The sequence below is a fragment of the Narcine bancroftii genome, chromosome 7, assembly GCF_036971445.1.
Source record: "Narcine bancroftii isolate sNarBan1 chromosome 7, sNarBan1.hap1, whole genome shotgun sequence".
Classification (NCBI taxonomy): Eukaryota; Metazoa; Chordata; class Chondrichthyes; order Torpediniformes; family Narcinidae; genus Narcine; species Narcine bancroftii.
This window is the reverse complement of record NC_091475.1, coordinates 170,873,671-170,895,357: the sequence shown is the minus strand read 5'-3', so window position 1 is coordinate 170,895,357 and position 21,687 is coordinate 170,873,671.

Below are 21,687 nucleotides of genomic sequence, written 5' to 3'. Positions count from 1 at the left end.
GTTTTTGCTGATGAGAACAAGTTTGCTGCTCTGGCATGACCCATCCAGATACTTGATTTCCATCCTTTAATCTAACTCACCATTGTCTTTAATTTGGCTAACAGCAGTAGTGTTGTTCATAGATTTATAGATCAGGTTGGAGCTAAACTTTGCCATGCATTTGCAGTTATAGCAGGAATAGAGGAGGGCCAGATATTCTACTTCAAAATGTTAGTTAAGAAAAAAAAAGGTGATATGTCGTGGAACCACTTGAAAGGTTTTCTTATTGATTTATGAATGTCCAAATATGTCATTTCATTTCATTTATGTTTGTTAAGCATATGCTGTGTATAACAGCAATGCCCAGTCAGATTCCCCACATATATTAGTGAAGGTGAGCTAAAATCTCACTTGGAAACAGTAGTGTGATGGTCTGCACATAGAGTTGTGTAGTTCACCTCAAGTGCAAATGAGAAGCTGACTCCAGCTGTCCCATCGCAGGACTACTCACTAGGAAGAGGTCCGATCTTAAAAGAGTTAACCACAGCAGGTAGACCCAACATACAATGGGATTCAGTTCCAGGAATCCCATCGTAAGTCAAAAAAATACAGAACTCTACAATTTTTTTGTAATTAAACATTGAAAAGCTTTATTCAAAAAACATTTACACTGAAAAAACCATTACTGTAATATACACAGTAATCAGGGAGAGGACCCACGATCGGGACCTCAGATGCATGGGCGGCCTAGATGTCAGGAGCTCGGATGCACAGGTGGCCAGGGAGAGGACCTGCATTCAGGAGCTTGGATGTGTGGGTGGCCTGGGCATTGGGAGCTTGGATACGCAGGTGGCCAGGGAGAAGACCCGTGGTCAGGAGCTTGGATAAGCAGGTGGCTGGGGAGAGGGCACTGAAAACCATTACAGTATTCAAAAGCTGCAGAGACAGCTAGCATGGTTGTATCGCAGCTTACGGCGAACACCACTCTCACACGATGCTGCAATTGCCCAGTTTCGTGAGAGAGTCACGTCACTGCGTGTCTGCGCTGTGTATCGCAAGAGTGGGGAAACATTGGAACTCGAAATTGAAACTACGGTTCCTGACCATCATAACTTCAAAATTTTGAATTTCGGAACATCGTAAGTTGGTGTCTATCTGTACGTAAAAAGGCTGCCACAGAAATTGGAGAAAACATTGGGAGGAGATGTGGTGATCTGTGACCCCTCAACACGATAGTCTATTCCTACAAGCCCTGTTCTACACAAGACTTGCAGGTGTAAATTGATTAGAGCAGCAGTGGCACTTGTTTAAATGTGATGGGATGACCCGTGAATGAATGAATTAGGTTTATTGCCTTATACTCAAGTACAATGTACATATGTAATGACTGTCAAACCTGCTGCTGCCTCCCATGTACATAAAACACACAACTCACAAGAAAAATATAGATAATATAAGTAAGAGGGAAAACAATGAACTCTGATATTAAGACCAAGATTATTATTTCTGTATCATACAACTAGATTCTTGATTTCCATCCTATATTCTGACTCATTGTCACCACTCTCCAGCACCACTTTTGTTTTAGATTTTTATTATAATGCACATTGAAAATTCAGGCACCATGCAGATTTGACGTCTTAGTGTTAACTTAAGAAGCATGGGCTCATAGTTTTGTTTTTTGAGCATTGCATGATATTTATGGATTGCAATGTAAGCCAGTAAAGGGTGGTGTGGTGGTGAATTGCAGTGCATTATTCAGAGTTCAGCAAGTGTTGCATGAACTGAAAGAAAATACACTCCTGGGCAATTTTCCTATGTGTAAGTTGACTTTAATGCAAAATGTACCCATGAAAGATGGGCAATAGTAAACACAGTGGACTATAACATATTTTCTATCATCAATTTCTGATAATTTATTGCATTTTCTGAAAATTTTTCCCCCTCCTGAGGTTTAACATTTTTCTTAGCAACAATATAAACCATACATTTGAATGTAAGGCCATTGTGTCATCCCTTCAAGCCCAAAATGTTGGTTATGTATCTTTAGCTTTGCTACATAAAGTACACTGTATGACCTGCTAAATTTTTCAAGCACTGTGTTTTTACTTCAATCATGGTGCCTGCAGACTTTTGTGTTTTAACATAGTTCTAAAAACCTGTCTCCAGCAGCATGTAGCCTTGTATGAGGCCTTCAGCTTCCAAGCCTTTTGCTGGACCACTGCTGTGATCACCTTCCCTGTGGGGTCTTCTCCCAGGTGTCTTCAGGGTGGTGAGGCCCTGCATCGGTCCATTGGTCCCCATGTGGTCTGCTGCCAAGCATGGACACAAACCTATGGCCCATTTAAAAAATACCACTGGCCCATTTAAAATCTGTAAGGGGCCATCATCATAATGACTGGGTAGTATGACCCCACCGGGTCTCCATTTCCCACTCTCCAGTGTCTGTACCAGTAGCAGCACTGCCATTACAGCAGCTTCAGCCACGCCATTATCTTTTTACCATCGGCTCATACAATTCTTAAGAAAAATGCAGCTGTGTCCTTAATAATAATGTTAACTGGAATGAAGCATGTGCAGAAAGAGGAGTAATTTTACATCATTCATTGGCCATTAGAATGAATCAATTTACCTATATTGTAGTCTCACGATCTGTCTGTTGATGGGGTATCAACAGAAAAGAATGATATGATCAGCTGTGACAGTGACTGCAGATGAGTCAAGTAGAATGAGGAGAGATAGAGTATCTCTGTCATGGAAGGGTTCATTAACTTGTAAAAATTGTGCTGAGATGGGGCACAAAACTAACTAGAACAATATAATCAAACCATTTAGGAAAAATGGACTGGAATTTGTTTGTAATAATTGAGGATCCAGGATTTTTTTTCCACTTGACACATAATGAGGATAGATTTCAGGAATTGCAGGATGGAACCTCAGCAGAGGGAATCACTAAAGACTGCATCTAATTTAGAAGGTAGCAAGAGACTGGGTGGGTAAATGATCAAGGAAGTGAAATGTGGGTCTCCAAAATAAGATTAACGTTGGCATGATGAAAACGAGAGAATAGTGTGGGTTCAGAGCTGGATGGTAGCCTGAACTCACTGGGCAAAGAGATAGGATCTGCTGGCTGGAGAAGATGGGAAAGAGGAGTTTAGGAGAATGACGCAGTATATTAAATAATCTGGGGTCACCCAGGCTGGCCTTGCAATTATAAGAATTCCAGTTGGTAAAAAGAAGTCCTAGTAGTGATCACTTGGAAAAATATATTTTTGGAGGAAATGATGACATCTTCTGAAAATGGCACACTCGGACTTACAAATCGGGCACTGATTAGCAAAAATAGTCATCTGCCAGTCAGAACTAATTCCCTTGAATGGAAGTCACTGGTGTACCAGAGAGAATCCAGAATCAGAGGGAATAATCATTTTAATAGGATTAAGGCATCATGGTTCAAGAAGAAGTTGCAGTGGAAGAGAACTTTTCTACCAAAGGCTAAGTAAACAGTTATCTTTTGAAAGAGCAGATGGAAGTTGATTGGGAAACAGACATGTATACAAATTCATACACAACTCTGGAGGCATCTTAAGGAACCCTTGTTTCAGGTTCCACCCATTTGATTATCAAGTGCCTTTTCTTTGTGCTTGAGTGTAAGACTGGATGTGCTTTTTCAGAAGATGCCATCAATTCTTCCAAAAAGATATTTTTTACATGTCTCCACACCTAAATTCTGTAATAGCATAAACTCTGTTTGGATGATGCTCAATTTTGCTTTGTTGTCGCACTTTTTATTCATTTTTTAAAAATGTTGCTTTGGAACTGCATCTACTTCAAGTTCAAAGCTACCACATAGCCACAATATTTCAGTTTCTAAACAAAAAGCTAAAGCAAATATTAAAACCAGAAATAAGAAGTCTAATGTCAGCTTGTACAACTTATTCAACTTTGTACTTAAGGACAGCTTTTGTGCAGTAGACTTAAATGATCATCATGGAGGAAAATGTGTCTGATGAGCTTAAACTAATTGCAACTACAGTACGTTTCCCTAAATCCGAAAAGCTTGGGACTGGGCTTTTTTCGGTTAACTTGATTTTTCTGATACCCGAATAATGCTTTAAGTAGCCCAGTAGCATTTGCAAAATACGTGTATCAGCAATTAAACAACAATAAAAAAAGGAAGGTAGTTGAAGCATGAAATAATTCTTACCTAAAACACCTCACTGACAAAAGGCAAAGGAGGAAAAACCCAACACCCAACCCCAACCAACCATTTTTCCCCTGCAGCCGCTGCAACCGTGTCTGCCTGTCCTGCATCGGACTTGTCAGCCACAAACGAGCCTGCAGCTGACGTGGACTTTTACCCCCCTCCATAAATCTTCGTCCGTGAAGCCAAGCCAAAGAAGAAGAAAGAAAACAACGTGATCTCTGCTTACAAAATAAGATAAATGCAGCCACAAACACAAGAAATTCTCAACGACTTTTTCATACATAAACACTTCCTCCTTTTCTTTTCACTGACATTGACAGTGCTATCTGCAGATCTTTTTGCCATTGTACAATACACGAGAGCTCCTATGGATTCAGAGCCCCACGTGAGCACAATGGGCACATTTTTTTTTCCAACTTGTGATGTGATGTCTCTGCCGAAAAATAAGTTTGGATAACTGAATTTTTTGATCAACCGAATTTCAGATATGGGGGAACCCATACTCGTTGCTATCCATAACATTTGGAAAGTGGGCAACTTTTCAGAGCAGATTCATTAACAAAATTAATTGGCAGTATGAGAAACAGAAGTACCTTCACAGAATTTGCTCGAGACAAAAATTGAGAACAAAGAACATTTATTATACAACAATGCAAAGTTGGGTGCTTCCCCTTACCCTGGGAATACACACACATACTGGGGCTCACCCAACTTTTATACAGTTCATTTCAGTGTAGAGGTACACTCCCCCCCCCCCCCTAACATTCTTCTGCCTCCTGGATAAGTATGGCATTAGGCAATCCTGCCTGCCTACCTGCTGTTTCTGTGAACTTGGAGGACCAGGGGGTATCGTGTCTGTGTCCCATCATGTCATTGTCCTTATTCACAAACCTGCCTTTGTCCTTATTCACACCTTCCCAACCCTCAGGGCTTACTAACTCTTATATGCACAACTTGCTAATTCTGTCTAAGGCTACATATGCGGAACTTGCTGACTCTCTCTAAGGCTAGAAGACCCTTATTTAGACTAACTTTACTTCCTACATTCTATTATCTACCCTTATCCTATTCATACTGGCTTTATTCATTACACATATATCCATACTAGCTTTCTTCATCTCTCCTATTTTCATATTAGTTTTACTCATCTCTCTCAGCAGTAAGATTGCAGAAAAATATTAGAAAAATGCTTGAAGAATATTTCCAATATTAATTGGATAAACAAATAAATGCTAAAAGTTGAAGTTTTCAATTTTTGTGTCCAAAACCAATCAATATGACTAACCATAGGGCTGTGGGCCAACAAAAACGGCTCCTCACATAAACCTTCTTGATGCATGTGAACTATTATAAACTGTTTGGCCCTCCTAGATAGTGAACCAAGGTAATTACCTAAGATGGAGGAAACCATTGGGGGAGGAAGAACCATTACATATGCTGTAGGGCTTGGGACTGTAGTCCTTTTCACCTCCTGGCTCAATGAAAAATATTCTGAAGTTTAAAAACCTTGTTGTGGTATTCACTGCTGAAAATACTTAAGAATAATATACTTAAGAGGTTAACTTAAAATACTTAAGAGGTCACTTAAGAATCCTCAGCACAGCAGGCTCAGCTTGAATCCAAATCATTTTTTGCATCTCTCATTTCCATATGCAAAGGAACTAATGTGTCTCATAGGAGAACACTTGGAAAGGTGCCTTCCCTAATATGCCAGTATCATAAAATATATTTTATTTATAACTCTGCCTCTGTTTATTTACTTATGCAAGAAGTACAAAGGAACAGGCAGCCATGACAGTGGTGTCAAGTTTGCAATGTTAGTGCATGAGGGTGAAATGGAAGAGTGAAACTGATGAAGGTTCTTTTGTTAGCACAGTTGCAATGACAGGCAGTGCACCTTTGATGAGATTTAAACTACAAGAACAGTAGATAAATACATTTATAATTGCATGAATTTATAGCTGTTAACTTTGTAAGAAGACCAGAGGACCCCCAAACCCAGCAGCAATAGAAATTCATCAAGACAAATGGTTACTGAAACAAAAGTTGCTTTTAATTTTCTTTAAACATAAAAAAAGAATAAAACTTTAACTTATTACTATTAACTTAGCTTAACCCCATCTAATTCTAAGTGCACACGTATGTAATGTGTATATGTCCAGTAAAGTTCTTTGATTCACAGTCCAATCTCACTTCTCACTCCTTCAAGTTCACTGGTATCAGGCAATTCTTATACTGTGTACAGAATTTTAAATTTATAAATTTTCACCAGGCTCTAGTACTTAAAGGTAAATGGTTACCACTCAGGAAAGTTCTAGATGGTTTCAGAGAGATATATGTTGCTCGTTGGATACACACACACAAATTGATTCTCTGATCAGCCACTTCAGTGTCTTGCCGAAGAAACCTGCCCCATTGTGGGTTTTCCAACTGATAACCTCTTCTTCCAGGACACCACAGAGTTCCTCTTTTTTCCCTTATTTCAGGAGAAACACTCTAGCCAGCCATTTCCTCTTGTAAGGGCCACAAGGGTTTTGAACAAGGTGAACTCAGAACTCACAACCCATCTTCAAAATGGAGTTTTAAACAAGCTGCCAGCTTGTCATGTTGCAGCCTCCCAAAAGCTACTGCAGAACAGTTATCTCTCTCTCTCTCTCTCTCTCTCTCTCTCTCTCTCTAAAAGAGGAATCCTATTGGTTCTTTCCTTTCTTTCTGCTTGTAAAAACCAGAACTCCTTGTAGGCTCCAAACCCAATCTTTGAAAGATCTTATCATGCTCTGAGCATGGACTGTTTCATTTGCACCTGCTTTTGAAAATTCCTTCCAAAACAGTCCAGTTGTCTTTTGCAAAGCCACTGGTGCCTGCATGACTGGTTTCAGCCAAGCTCTTGCATTTTAAATGAGATGTGAAGTGTTATTCTGTTTTTGAAGTGACCGACACTAAGAAATGAGTACACCATGTGAAATTACTGATTCAGTTTTGTTTCAGACAATGTTGTGATTTGAAAATTATTGCTTTCAATAAAGGATGCTCTCTGTATGGTTTGACTTGTTCATGATATCAGAGACAGGAAAGAACATACAATAATTATATGATTCATACAGCTACTAAAATCTAAAAAACACAACAGGAATACAAAATTGTTTAAGATTTAGAAAACAAATTAATTGTTGATCTTTTTCCAAACAGTAAACAAATCTTTCAGCAATGGTGTCTCTTTAACCTTGGTTAATATTTTTGAATCCCACTTGTATATAAATTCCTCTTCTAATCTCTCTCCTATTTTATCTAAATCTAATTTAACCCAAGCTGGTTTTTCTACACTAAAATAAGGATCAAAAATCTTATTTGAGCTGCTTCATAATAATTCTTAAAGTTAGGAAGCTGTAAACTTCCCAATTCATAGTGTGAGAGATGGGAAAATTGACCTAAAATTATGAACATGGAAGAAACTAAAGTTCATCAGTAAAATGGCTGAAACCAGTTCAAACAGGATAAGTTTGGGGCTTAGGATGCAGGAAAGCAGAGTCAGCACGATTAACATAAGAATCTTCTATCCTTTGTGACAAGACCATAGGACTAAGATAAGGAATGGTAAGGTACAATAGAATGTAGGAAGTTGAGGTAGTCTGGATCAGATAAGGGTCTCCTAGCCCTGGACAGAAGTACCAAGTCATACATTTCTAATTAGCTAACCATACACAGATTTATACATATGAAATTAGCCAACCCTAGATAGAATGAGTCAACTCTGCATATTAAGAGACTGTAGCCCAGAGAATCAGGAAGGTGTGAATAAGGACAATGACATGATGGGGCACCCACAGGATACCCCCTGGTTCTCCAAGTGTACTGAAACTGCACGTAGGCAGGAAGAATTACCTATGCCAAACCCATCCAGGGGGCAGAAGAATGTAAGGGGGAGGGCATTCTGATACTGAAATTGACTGTATAAAAGTTGGGTGAGCCCCAGTATGTGTGTGTATTCCCAGGGTAAGGGGAAGCACCCAACTTTGCATTGTTGTAGTAATAAATGTTCTTTGTTCTCAATTTTTGTCTCGAGCAATTTCTTTAAAGGTACTTTAATTCCTAACAAATGGGGGCTCGTCCGGGATCACACTCCCTCCACTGACAGAGTGCCCCGACGACGAGAGTAGGTGCACCCCGGCTGATTCAGCTGGACTCACGGGCGACGGGTGGCTGGTCAGTGGAAGAAGCGAGTGATATCCGAGAAGAGGCATTGAGAACAAACGGCGGAAGGACGCACGCTAGAGCAGTACTGCCAGAACTCGGTAAGAGTATTTTACTTGTTCCTAAGTATGGGAATAGCGGGCAGTAGAGATGAGAGTCCTGACACAGGACGTGACCACCAGATAGCTACGTACAGCCCACTTGGGATGATGTTATCTGAGTGGGGCACAGGAAAGACCCGCAGTAAAGACAAACTGACGATGGTCAGGTATTGTTGTAATGAATGGGTGAGATACCCGGTTAAAGGGAGCTCCGTGTACTGGCCAAAATTCGGATCCGAGGATGAATGGATGTGTGAAGCTTTGAACTTATGGCTCTATCAAAACCAGCCAGACAATGTTGAGAGCAGGGAATATGCAGCCTGCTGGCTCAAGGGATCCATTGAACAGCTGGTTTTGAATGAGAAAGAATTCAGGAATAAGAGAGAGGAGGAACCTCTTGTCCCTGAACCACAGGGTTGGGATGTGTTACATTCCCTCCCTCCACCTTATGTTCCTCCTATGCCGGCTCCTATCTTTCCTTCCCCTCCTATTGCCTACCCTTCTGCACCTCCCCCTCCTCCTCCCATACCACTAGAGAAGAGAGAGGAGAACCGGAGTGGTATGGTGACTCGCTCACAAAGCGCTCGATTACCACCCCCGTTAACAGTAGAGGTAGAGCATTGTTACTCCGAACAGCGTGAGACCCCTCAGGAAGAAGTGGCAGAACCTTGCGATGTATTCCTCAGGGAACAGGAAAACAAATCAAAGAAACCAGAAATTAGCTGGATGCGACCCCTACGGGAGGTTCCCGTAGGAGAAGGTCTTGGGTTCGTAAATGTGCCCCTGACCAGCACTGAAGTACGTAATTTTAAGAAAGAATTAATCTCCCTGATAGAAGATCCCCAGGGATGTGCCGAACAGTTAGACCAATTTTTGGGACCAAATTTGTATACTTGGGAGGAATTAACAGCCATATTTAAAACCTTGTTTACCTTAGATGAGCGGGGAATGATCCGACAGGCAGGCATTAAAGCATGGGATAAGGAACACCAAGGGGGACACGAGGCGATCCCTGGAGAAGCCAAATTCCCTCTCACAAAACCTAATTGGGACAAAAATACCAGTGCTGGCCGCACACTGATGGATGAGTATAGGATAAATTTGATCAGAGGAATCAAGGATTCTGTCCCCAAAGGACAAAACTTTAAAAAAGCCTTTGAGGTTCCCATAGGTCCTGAGGAGACCCCCTCTGCATTTCTCAATCGACTGCGCACGGCAATTCAACAATACGGGGGTCTCGACATAGAATCCCCAGCAGGGGAACAATTGGTTCTAACGGGTTTCATTACCAACTCAGCCCCAGACATCCGAAGAAAGTTACAAAAGACAGAAAATTGGCATGAGCAAGGAATTACTCAGTTACTACAGATTGCTCAGAGAGCATTTGTACAGAGGGCAGAGGATAAACAAAAAGGGAAAGCTAAAATTCTATTACAGACAGTTAAAGGAATAGTAGCTGACCACCACCAAAAAGAGGGGAGCCAAGGGTGGGGAGGTGGAGACCCCAGCAGATGGAGGAGTAGAGGAGGATTCCGGGGACGACGTATACCCCCTAGAAGTTTTGGGAAAGATTGGGAAACGGGACCCCTCATTTGTTTTCATTGTAAAAAGGAAGGGCACTTTAAAAAGGATTGCCCACTGCGAGCAATGGACACACGTTCCTATGCCTTGATGGAAGCTGATCACGAATAGGGGGGTCACGGTTCTCAATTAATACATACCGTGGGGCTGCAAGGAGAACCGTTAGTTAATTTATGCATAGGACCTCACGGGGATAAGATGACATTTCTGGTCGATTCTGGAGCTGCCCGATCTAGCGTTCTATACCAACCGAAGGAGGTGAAAATAGAAGGGACAGTCACAGTTTCTGGGGTAGGAGGTAGAGACTTTCCAGTCCCAGTATTGCGAGAAGTCAGTATTCAAATGGGAGATAAGATCATAACTGAGGATCTTCTATTACTTCCCCAAGCCGGAGTATGCTTGTTAGGGAGGGATCTACAGGACCAATTGGCTATCGGTACTCGACCTCTACAATCAGGCATTGGAGTTCAATTCTATGTTTTAAACGAAGAAGATCGCAAACTGATAAATCCAAGAGTATGGGCAGGGAAGGGAAATAGAGGAATCCTTGATATTCCTCCGCTACAAGTCACGCTAAAAGATCCTCAACGAATTGTTAGACAGAAACAGTACCCAATTCCGATGGCTGGCCGGAAAGGCTTACAGCCCGTAATTGACCAGTTGATTCAAGACGGTATACTCGAACCCTGTATGTCTCCCTTTAATACCCCGATTTTACCTGTTCAAAAGCCAGACGGCACTTACCGCCTAGTACAGGACATGAGGGAGCTTAACAAATTCATTCTTGCCCGTCACCCGGTTGTACCCAACCCGTATACCATCATGAGTAAAATTGACCCCCATAATCAATGGTTTAGTGTCATTGATTTAAAGGATGCATTCTGGACTTGTCCATTGGCCACAGAAAGCAGAGACATGTTCGCCTTTGAATGGGAGAACCCCTTTACTGGCCGTAAAAACCAATACCGGTGGACAGTCCTTCCCCAAGGCTTTACCGAATCACCCAATTTATTTGGTCAAGTCTTAGAGCGGGTATTAGATGAAACTCCTAAGATAGAAAATTGCCAACTCATACAGTATGTGGATGACTTGCTAATTACTGCAAGAACACAGGAATTAGCTAAAGATTTTACAGTGGCACTTTTAAACTTTCTGGAGAAGAAAGGTCTGAGAGTCAGTGAGTCTAAATTACAATTTGTGCAAACTGAGGTCAAATACTTAGGTCATCTAGTTAGTCAAGGAACCAGGAAAATTAGCCCAGAAAGAATAACTGGTATTATACAGATCCCCCCTCCCAAAAATACTCAAGAACTCAGGAAATTCCTTGGGTTAGTGGGATTCTGTAGAATATGGATAGAGAATTATTCGATTCTGGTCAAATTTCTTTATGATAAGATTTCCAGTATAACATCCCAAACCCTTGACTGGACGGATGAAGAGATTGAAAAATTCAACTTTGTTAAACGATGCCTAACGAGTGCCCCAGTTTTAGCGTTGCCAGATCTAAACAAAACCTTTGATTTGTACACTAATACCAAAGCTGGAACAGCCACCGGCGTGCTCACACAGACCAAGGCTGGCTATAGACAACCAGTGGCTTTCCTGTCAAAGCTTTTAGACCCCGTTTGTCGCGGCTGGCCAGAATGTATACAAGCCGTCGCAGCCACTGCAATTTTGGTAGAGGAAGGACGAAAGATTACTTTCGGTGCCCCTATGACAGTGCATACCCCTCATACAGTCCGCAATATTCTATTACAGCGGGCTGGAAGGTGGCTCACGGATTCGAGAATCCTAAAATACGAAACGATCTTAATGGACAGCAATGATTTGACCTTAATTACAACCAAAACTCTCAACCCAGCAACCTTCCTCATCTCCCCAGCTAGTGACCAGCCTTTGGACAGTTTAGAACATTCGTGCTCAGAGGTTATCGACTTACAAACAAAAATTAGGGAAGACCTAACCGATGTCCCTTTAACTGAAGGGGAAAAACTGTTTATTGATGGTTCTTCACGTTGTATTGCAGGTACCCGCTATAGCGGGTATAGCGTAGTGGACGGTAAACAGGAACTTGTGATCGAAGCTGGTCGCCTCCCCGGCCATTGGTCAGCACAATCCTGTGAGTTATATGCCCTCTGTAGAGCACTCCACGAACTAGAAAACAAGGTAGGAACGATCTACACTGATTCTAAATATGCTTTTGGGGTAGTCCACACCTTCGGTAAGATATGGAAGGAAAGGGGGATGATAACTGGCAAAGGACAAAAGTTAGCTCACGAACAGTTAATCACCCGATCCCTGGAGGCTTTAGCACTCCCGTCCGATATTGCCATTGTACATGTGCGTGGACATCAGACTGGTAACAGTCCTGAAGCTAGAGGAAACAGGCAGGCTGATGCAGCTGCCAAACAGGCGGCATTAGCAGAAAGGATTCATTTATACCAGCTCCTACCCACGCCAATAGAGATTAAAAAGAATCCCATCTTTACACGGGAAGAAGAGGTTGCAATGAGAGATCAGGGATTTTGCCAGACTGCTGACGGGTTGTGGTGGACAGTAGACGGACGGCAAGTTATTAACAAAGCCATAGCCCGCCAAATCATAGATCAGTTACATCAACAAACACATTGGGGAACCCAGTCCCTTATAGATGCTTTTACACGTTCCCTTCACTGCCTTGGCATATACAATATTACTAAATCTGCTACTCGATCTTGTCCCATTTGTCAAAGGGTTAATAAGAAATCGATGCGCCAAGTAATACCTGGCGGTCGCGACATTGCCGTCCGCCCGTTCCAGCGCATACAGATAGACTTTACTGAACTTCCTAAGATTGGCATTTACAAATTCCTCCTTGTCATGGTTGATCATTTCACAAGATGGGTTGAAGCTTTTCCTACCCCGAATGATCGTGCCAACACTGTCATCCGAATACTTATTGAAGGTATCATTCCACGATACGGTATGATGCAGACCATTGATTCAGATAGAGGTACGCATTTCACCTCTAAGATTCTACAGGGTGTCTGCAAGAGCTTAGGAATAGAATGGCAACTACATACCCCATGGCATCCCCAAAGCTCGGGGCGAGTCGAGCGTATGAATCAAACATTGAAACTCCAACTCACTCGACTTCATGAAGAAACTGGTCTGTCCTGGATTAAATCATTGCCGTTAGCGCTGATTAGAATTAGGACAGCACCTCGTAAAGACCTCGCAGTCTCACCGTATGAGATGATGTTTGGACTCCCATTTATGGGATATCACACTGATTCTCCCATTCCTGAAGCTAATGACCAATACATTTCAAAATTTTTACGAGGACTTTCTACTTCCATCCAAGATTTAAAGCAAAAAGGACTCTTAGCCCAAACACCACCCTTAGACTTTCCTATACATTCTATTAAACCTGGTGATTGGGTTTATATAAAAGCATGGCAAGAAGATCAACTAAAACCTGCCTGGGATGGTCCCTTCTGTGTACTTTTAATTACAGACACCGCAGTAAGAACAAGAGAAAAAGGCTGGACCCACATTCAAAGGGTTAAACCAGCTTCTGAACCACAACACCACGACACACAGATTCAAACCCCAACCTGGCGTGCAGTTCCTCATCCATCAGACCTGAAACTTACACTGCGCCGTGACAAAGTGCCGTAATGTAACCTTTTTTTATGATTATTCAGTTATTGTTGTATTTTACTTGTCTTTTGATTATTCAGTTATTGTTGTATTTTATTGCAGTTTTCAATGAGCTTGACATTTATTGTGGTTTTATTCAGTTCTTATTGTATTTTATTGCAGTTGTCAATGAGCTTTACATTTATTGTGTTTTATTCAGTTCTTATTGTATTTTATTGCAGTTTTCAATGAGCTTTACATTTATTGTGTTTTATTCAGTTCTTATTGTATTTTATTGCAGTTTTCAATGAGCTTTACATTTATTGTGCTTTATTCAGTTCTTATTGTATTTTAATGCTGTTTTTAATGAGCTTTACATGTATTGTTCATTGTTGATTACTAATTTCTTTGGAATATTGTTCGTTAATGTTTTAAGCCCCCCTGGAATAGGGGCAGCAGAGGTTACAATTCAGCTCCTTTAGAATGTAGACAGGGCATAGATTTAATGTATAGTCATAATGGGATATAAGGGATCCCAATCCGGACCAGGGGAATTAAACAGCTTTAGTGGAGTACATCTAATTTGTATCATTGCCTACACAGGTATTAAAGACAGGAGTTTTGAAGCGATAGCACAAAGGACATGGTGGGACAAAGACAGACAGAATGGTAGTCAGCATTGTACATGTAACAGAGAGAGAGAGAGTTAATACATATGCTAATGTACACAGACAGGCTGCAACTCACAAGTTCAATGCTAATGTTAGCAGACAAGCTGCAACACACAGTTAAATCACAAGAAACAATCCCCCCCCTGCTTGGTCACTTTTCATCACCCCATGAAAGGGAGCACCAGTTTCCAACAATGTGAGCTGCTTGACACTTTAATATCAGGCTCCAAACAGCCTTCGGAGATCGGTGGCCCTAGGGTTCGGGGCTGAAGAGGACATCAGATACGAGCCACAATCAAACGGAACCGCCTGACTACTGCTACTCGTTCGCTGCTGAAGGCAGCGCTTCTCATAGACTGCTACTCGTTCGCTGCTGAAGGCAGCGCTTCTCATAGACTGCTACTCGTTCGCTGCTGAAGGCAGCGCTTCTCATAGACTGCTACTCGTTCGCTGCTGAAGGCAGCGCTTCTCATAGACTGCTACTCGTTCGCTGCTGAAGGCAGCGCTTCTCATAGACTGCTACTCGTTCGCTGCTGAAGGCAGCGCTTCTCATAGACTGCTACTCGTTCGCTGCTGAAGGCAGCGCTTCTCATAGACTGCTACTTGTTCGCTGCTGAAGGCAGCGCCTCTCACAGACTTCGTCGGGACAACACTTACAAAGGTCGTGTGCTTCAAAGACACTGCTTCAATATTTCAACGTATGGGATGGACTAGACTCTTTACTGAGAACTGGAGCCTGATACTCAAAACCCTAATAAGCAGCTGGACTCACTCCCCTGACCTTCATGGTGCTCCCCTACCTAAAGACTTTACACAGACATTACAATTCGGTTATTGACCAGCTGGGTAAAACTACACCTTACACTTGAAAGATCAGTGTTACTGATCTAAAAGAAAAGTGAGGAAAAGGTGGGGGGGGGGGGATCAGTCACACTGACACTAGTAACCAAAGATCAGTAACACTGATCATGGTGAAAGATCAGTATTACTGATCTAAAAGAAAAGTGAGGATTGTGAGAGATGGGAAAATTGACCTAAAATTATGAACATGGAAGAAACTAAAGTTCATCAGTAAAATGGCTGAAACCAGTTCAAACAGGATAAGTTTGGGGCTTAGGATGCAGGAAAGCAGAGTCAGCACGATTAACATAAGAATCTTCTATCCTTTGTGACAAGACCATAGGACTAAGATAAGGAATGGTAAGGTACAATAGAATGTAGGAAGTTGAGGTAGTCTGGATCAGATAAGGGTCTCCTAGCCCTGGACAGAAGTACCAAGTCATACATTTCTAATTAGCTAACCATACACAGATTTATACATATGAAATTAGCCAACCCTAGATAGAATGAGTCAACTCTGCATATTAAGAGACTGTAGCCCAGAGAATCAGGAAGGTGTGAATAAGGACAATGACATGATGGGGCACCCACAGGATACCCCCTGGTCCTCCAAGTGTACTGAAACTGCACGTAGGCAGGAAGAATTACCTATGCCAAACCCATCCAGGGGGCAGAAGAATGTAAGGGGGAGGGCATTCTGATACTGAAATTGACTGTATAAAAGTTGGGTGAGCCCCAGTATGTGTGTGTATTCCCAGGGTAAGGGGAAGCACCCAACTTTGCATTGTTGTAGTAATAAATGTTCTTTGTTCTCAATTTTTGTCTCGAGCAATTTCTTTAAAGGTACTTTAATTCCTAACAATAGTTTCATGTTAATGTTTCTACAGAGACTCTTGACATTTTACCTTTTCCAAAGAAATTTCCCTCCATTTTTATTTAATTCTTGAAAAAACTTTTGTGGCAATAATATAGGTAAGGTTTGAAAGAGATATTGAATTCTTGGGAATATATTCATCTTTATACAGTTAACACTTCTGATTAATGTTATAGGTAAAGTCATCCTTTTTTTTACATCAACTTTTTAATTAATGAAAAATAATTCAGTTTATATACATTTTTAAAATTATTGTCTACATGGATCCCTAAATATTTAATTCCATCTTTTGGCTATTTAAATTGAACATCTCTTTGACAATAACTATAATCTCCTGTAAGAAGCATAATTTCACTTTTGTCTCAATTTATTTTATAACCAGAGACTATACCATATTCTTCTAAGTTAAAAAGTAGTTTCCTTAAAGAAGTCTCAGGTTCTGTCAAATATATTTATAAAAATCTGCAAATAAGATAATTTTATGCTCTTCTTGGCCAACCTTAAATCCTTTAATTTCCAAATTGTTCCTAATTACTTCTGCTAATGGCTCTATAACTAGTATAAACAAAGCTGGAGATAAAGGACATCCTTGTAGACTTGATCTTGTCAATTGAGATGGGGTAGATATCTGTCCATTAGTTACTATTTTAGCTTTAGGATCATTATATAATCGCTTAATCCAATTTATAAACGTTAGGCCAAATCCAAATTTAAACAAAATGTCTCATTCCAATCTGTCAAAGGCTTTTTCTGTGTCTACAGCCACAGCAAAACTTAGATCTTTTCTTTTTTCTGCTAAATGTACTAAATAGTCTGGCCACATTGTCCGCTGATTATCTCTGTCTAGTCCATATTTATTAATTTAGGCAACAATTTAGTCAGCCTATTTGCCAATATTTTAACAAGTATCTTGTAATTAGCATTCAATAATGAAAGAAAGTATATCACCTAAGATATCTCTAATTCAAAACCAGCTTGAACCTTTTTCAAAAAGTCATCGATTTTTAATCATTTGGTTTAGTAAGGGTGTTAAAAATATTGAAGATTGTTATGAACAAGGCCAATTGCTGTCTTTTGAACAATTGAGGAATAAATATGGAATACCTAACAATTCTTTGTTCTGTTATTTCCAACTGAGGGCATATTTAGGGTAAAAGTTAGGTTTAGAGATGCAGTTACCCATTTGTAGTGAGGTGGAAACTCTTATTAAGAGAGGAAACATTAAGAAATTTACTTCTTCAATATAGCTTTCATTGCAAAAGGGAACTATTAAACAAGAAGTGCATAACCTAGACAGAAATGAGAGGTGGAGTTGAATATTACAAATGATGAGCAAAAATGGTTAGTTCTCTGTCAAGATAGTATGACAAATCCTATTAATGTAAGATATAGATTCGTTCAGTATAATTTTTTACATCAGTTGTAGCGGTATGCTTGGAGGGAGTGGGCAGAACCAGTGCTAACAACTCCTGTCTTGTGACAGCTAGACACAACAGGCTCCTGTCTACTGGCAACTAGCTACTACAGCAACGAGGCATAGTGACTCAGCAGTACCTGTAGTCTACTGAGAAGCCCTGGCCTACTCAACATAGCTATGTCATGAGGTTGTTAGCACTTCAGATGTCATGATGCCAGGCCACATGTACATTAAGCCTGTTAACACTGTATTAAATACTCTTCTCTTCACTGGCTGACTACTTCAGGATCACAGGCTGGAGGTGAACTGGGCTCTCCTGTTGGATGTGATGTGTGAAGGCAATCCTCACCATGCCACCCAGAACGAGATGAGGGTCCTGGCTCATGAGGTCATGGAAGTGTCTGCTAGAGGGACTGCCTCCAGCCACCTGGTGAAATGATTGACCATCGTGAACAAGTAGTGGAAACCTTGAGATATTGGTAAGGGTCCCACTATGTCCAATTGGATGTGGTCAAACCTTCGCTTAGCAGGCTCAAAGAGCTGTGGTGGGGTCTTGGTATGCCACTGTACCTTGGCCAATTGGCATTGAGTGCATGACTTTGACCACCCACTGACCTTGCTGGCCACCAGCCAGACCGTGGTCCTGATGGATGGTTGCGCCAGCCCATGGATGGAGTCAAAAACTGGTCTTCTTCAAGCTGCCGGGACGATGGGTCTGACCTGTCCTGTGGCCATGTCGCACAGGAGGGTGAGGTTACCTGTGCCCACTGGGATGTCTTGAAGTTGTAGTCCCAATATGACTGTTCTGTACTGGGATATTTCCTTGTCCTCCTGCTGTGCCTCCTCCAATGCCACGAAGTCCACTCCTTTCAACAGCACATGGAATCACTCTTGAGACGTGCCTCACATCTGTGGTGTACTTAGAAGTGTATGAGAGGTGATGCTGTTGGCGGGTTGACCAGGAGTCCGAAATTTTGGCCAGGGAAAAAGTCAGGGGTTTGTGATCATGAAGGCCATGAAAGTCCTGTCCTTGAAGAAGTATCTGAAGTGGCGGATGGCTAGTAATTCCCTGTCAAAAACACTGCACTTTAGCTCTGACACACAGATGTTTGCTGAAGAAAGCCAGCGGTCGCCAACTTCCTTCGATCTGTTGCTCCAGGACTCCGCCAATCGTTGTTCCCGAAGCTTCCACCGTCGAGTCTGTTGGAGCGTCTACTCTAGGGTGTTCTAGGAAAGTGGCGCCTGTCAGGGATTCCTTGGCCTTCACGAAGGCCTCCGCTGACTCCTTGTTCCATGTAGCGTCCTTTGCTTTGTCCGCCATCTGGGTGAACAATAGCCACATAATCTGGGCTGCCAAGAGGATGAACCTGTGGTAGAAATTGACCATCTCCAAGAACTCCTGCAGTCCCCTGGTCATCCTGGGCCTGGGAATCTTTTGGATGGTCTCCATTTGCTGGGTAGTGGTGTAGTGCCCTCCTTGGTTATCCTGTGGCTCAGGAAGTCAATGGTCTCAAGCCCGAACTGGCATTTGGCCAGGTTGATGGTCAGTCTGAAATCGCTCAGCTGTGTGTAGAACTTGCTGAGGTGCATCAGGTTTTCCTGTCAATCCTTACTCACCACAAGGATGTCGTCTTAAGTAGATGAAAGTGCCGTCCAGGTCTTAGCCCACAGCGACCATCCGAATGGCATCTGCAGAAACTCGAACAGGCCGAAAGGAGTTATGTTGGCCATCTTGGGAATATCATCAGGGTGCACCAGGATCTGATGATATCCCCATATGAGGTCCACTTACGAGAAGATCTTTGCCTCGTGCAGGTTGGCCGCAAAGTCTTGGATATGTGGTATGGGTTATCAATCCGGTGTGGTGGCTTCGTTGAGGTGGTGGTAGTCACCACATGGTCTCCAACCCCCAGTGGCCTTGGGGAGAAGCCCACGAGTTGTCTGTCTGCCTTATGTTGCCCAGCTCCTTGGCCAATTGGAACTTCTCCGGTGACTGACATCTTGTTCGAGTGTGGAGTGGTGGGCCCTGGGTGAGGATGTGATGCTGCACCCTATGCTGTGGCATCGCCATGGAGAACTGGAGGGGTGAGCACCACCAGGAACTTGGCCAGGACCCTGGCCTACTCGTCCATGAATCACTGTATGGAGTCCAGGTGGAGCGCCAGAAGCTTGGCATCTTGGAGGGGGATGGTCTGGAAGGTTTTGGCATGGACCAGTCACTGGCCTTTTAGGTCTACGAGGAGGCTGTGGGTACGTAGGAAGTCTGTTCCAAGGAGTGGTTGCTCACTGCTGCCTACATGAATACCCACAAAAAGATGCTGCCACCCAACTGCAGATGGACCTTGCGGGTACTATAGGCCCGATGGTGCTGTTGTTGGCAGCCCTCAACGTGGGGCCCGCTCAACTGTTCCTGGTGTCCTATCCTGAAGGGGGCAGGATGCTGACCTATGCTCCAATGTCCATGAGGAAATGTCGTCTGGACTGGCAGTCCCAAACGTACAGGAGAAGACTATCAAGTTTGCCAGCCACTGTGGCCATTAGCAACAGCTGGCCCCTGTGTTTCTGCTCTTTAGGTGGGTCTTCCCTGGTGTGGTTGTGGGATCTTTCGACGAGACCCATGGATGCTGAGCACTCTTTCTTCTGCTTCCATAGGACATCTGCTCACGCAGCGACTTTCCAGGGGTCACTGAAGTCAGCATCTGCTAGAAGCAACTGGATGTCCTCAGATAGCTGTACAAGGAAAGCCTACTCGAACATGATGCAGGGCTCATGTTTGCCAAGGAGCGCCAGTATCTCGTTCATGAACGTTGAAGGGGGTCTGCCCCCTAGCCCATCCAGATGAAGCAGATGTGAGAGTCCAAAAATCTCAATGAGTAGCTCTTTGAAGGCAGTATAAGCTCCATCGGTTGGGGGCTCTTGGATAAAGTTGTCCACCTGGCTCGCTGTGACCTGGTCCAGGGCGCTCACCACGTAGTAGTACCGTGTGGTCTCTGATGTAATCTGCCAAATCTGATACTGTGCCTCAGACTGGTTGAATCAGACGCATGGCTGATTTGTCCAGAAGGCCAGCAGTTGAGGGCGATCGCGTGGACTGCTGCCGGCTTATCATCGTTGGGTTTAGACGCCATCTAAACCGTCAGAGTCACCAATTCTAGCCGCGCTCTACTCAAAAGAACGACACTCACAAGTGTGGTTAGGTTAAGCTCTGCTTTATCAGGGTTCAAGCCCGACTTTTATATCATTCGAGTTCCCACCATTTGCCCCGATTACTGACGTCACATTCTGCATGACAGAGGCGGGTTTTCCCATGCTCGGGTACATACTTGTATGACACTACCTTCTTCCCTGCACACTACCGCAGTCTGTTGGCTCGACAGCGGGCCCAGCGCCATTTTAGGGTCACTGGCCCTTTAGGCTTTTTTAGCCATTTGTCCGCCAGTTCACTTGCTGGGACCAGTGCCACTGTGCGGTCTGCTGGCTTTACCTTGCGCTCGCCGCCCGGAAGGCCGGCTTGAAAATTTGGAGCCCCTATATGCCAACTTTAGATATAAATATGTAGAAAAGTTCTTCCAGCCCCTTGAGACCTGTGTTAACCTTCTTCCTTTAAATGAAAATGACCAGATAAAATCTGTTAAATTCCAGTGTGAGGAGGAGTGATATCCCTGAGTAATCCAAGATACTTTACTTTTCTATTTTTTTATTACCATATTTATTATTTTTACATGTATTATTCCTCATGACAGGGAGGGGGCAGGGGTTGGGAGAGGGAGGCAAGGGAAGGGGTTATAACCATTATGTAATGAAGGAACATTTTTGAATTTAATCATCTATTGTACTATATGACAATTTATTAATTACATATATGGAAAAATTTTTAAATAAAATATTCAAAAAAAGATTAAGTAAACAGAGGGAAGAGGTAACCAGTTATTCCTCAAGCTGGAGCAAGGAAGATATTGCTCAGGGGTCAGTAATGGGACCAGTAATGTTTTAAAATCTACATTAAGGATTTTAGACTTGGCAGCCAGGTCCTCCTTAGCACTGTAACGCCAAATGTGTGTGTACGTACATGTGTTACAGGGAAGTTGGGGGAAATTACATCAAATAGACACTTAACACAAAGACTTATTGCAGCAGAAGCATGGAATACAAGAACAAGAAAGAACACTGCAATATCACAGTGTCACACAGGTCAGAGCCAACTG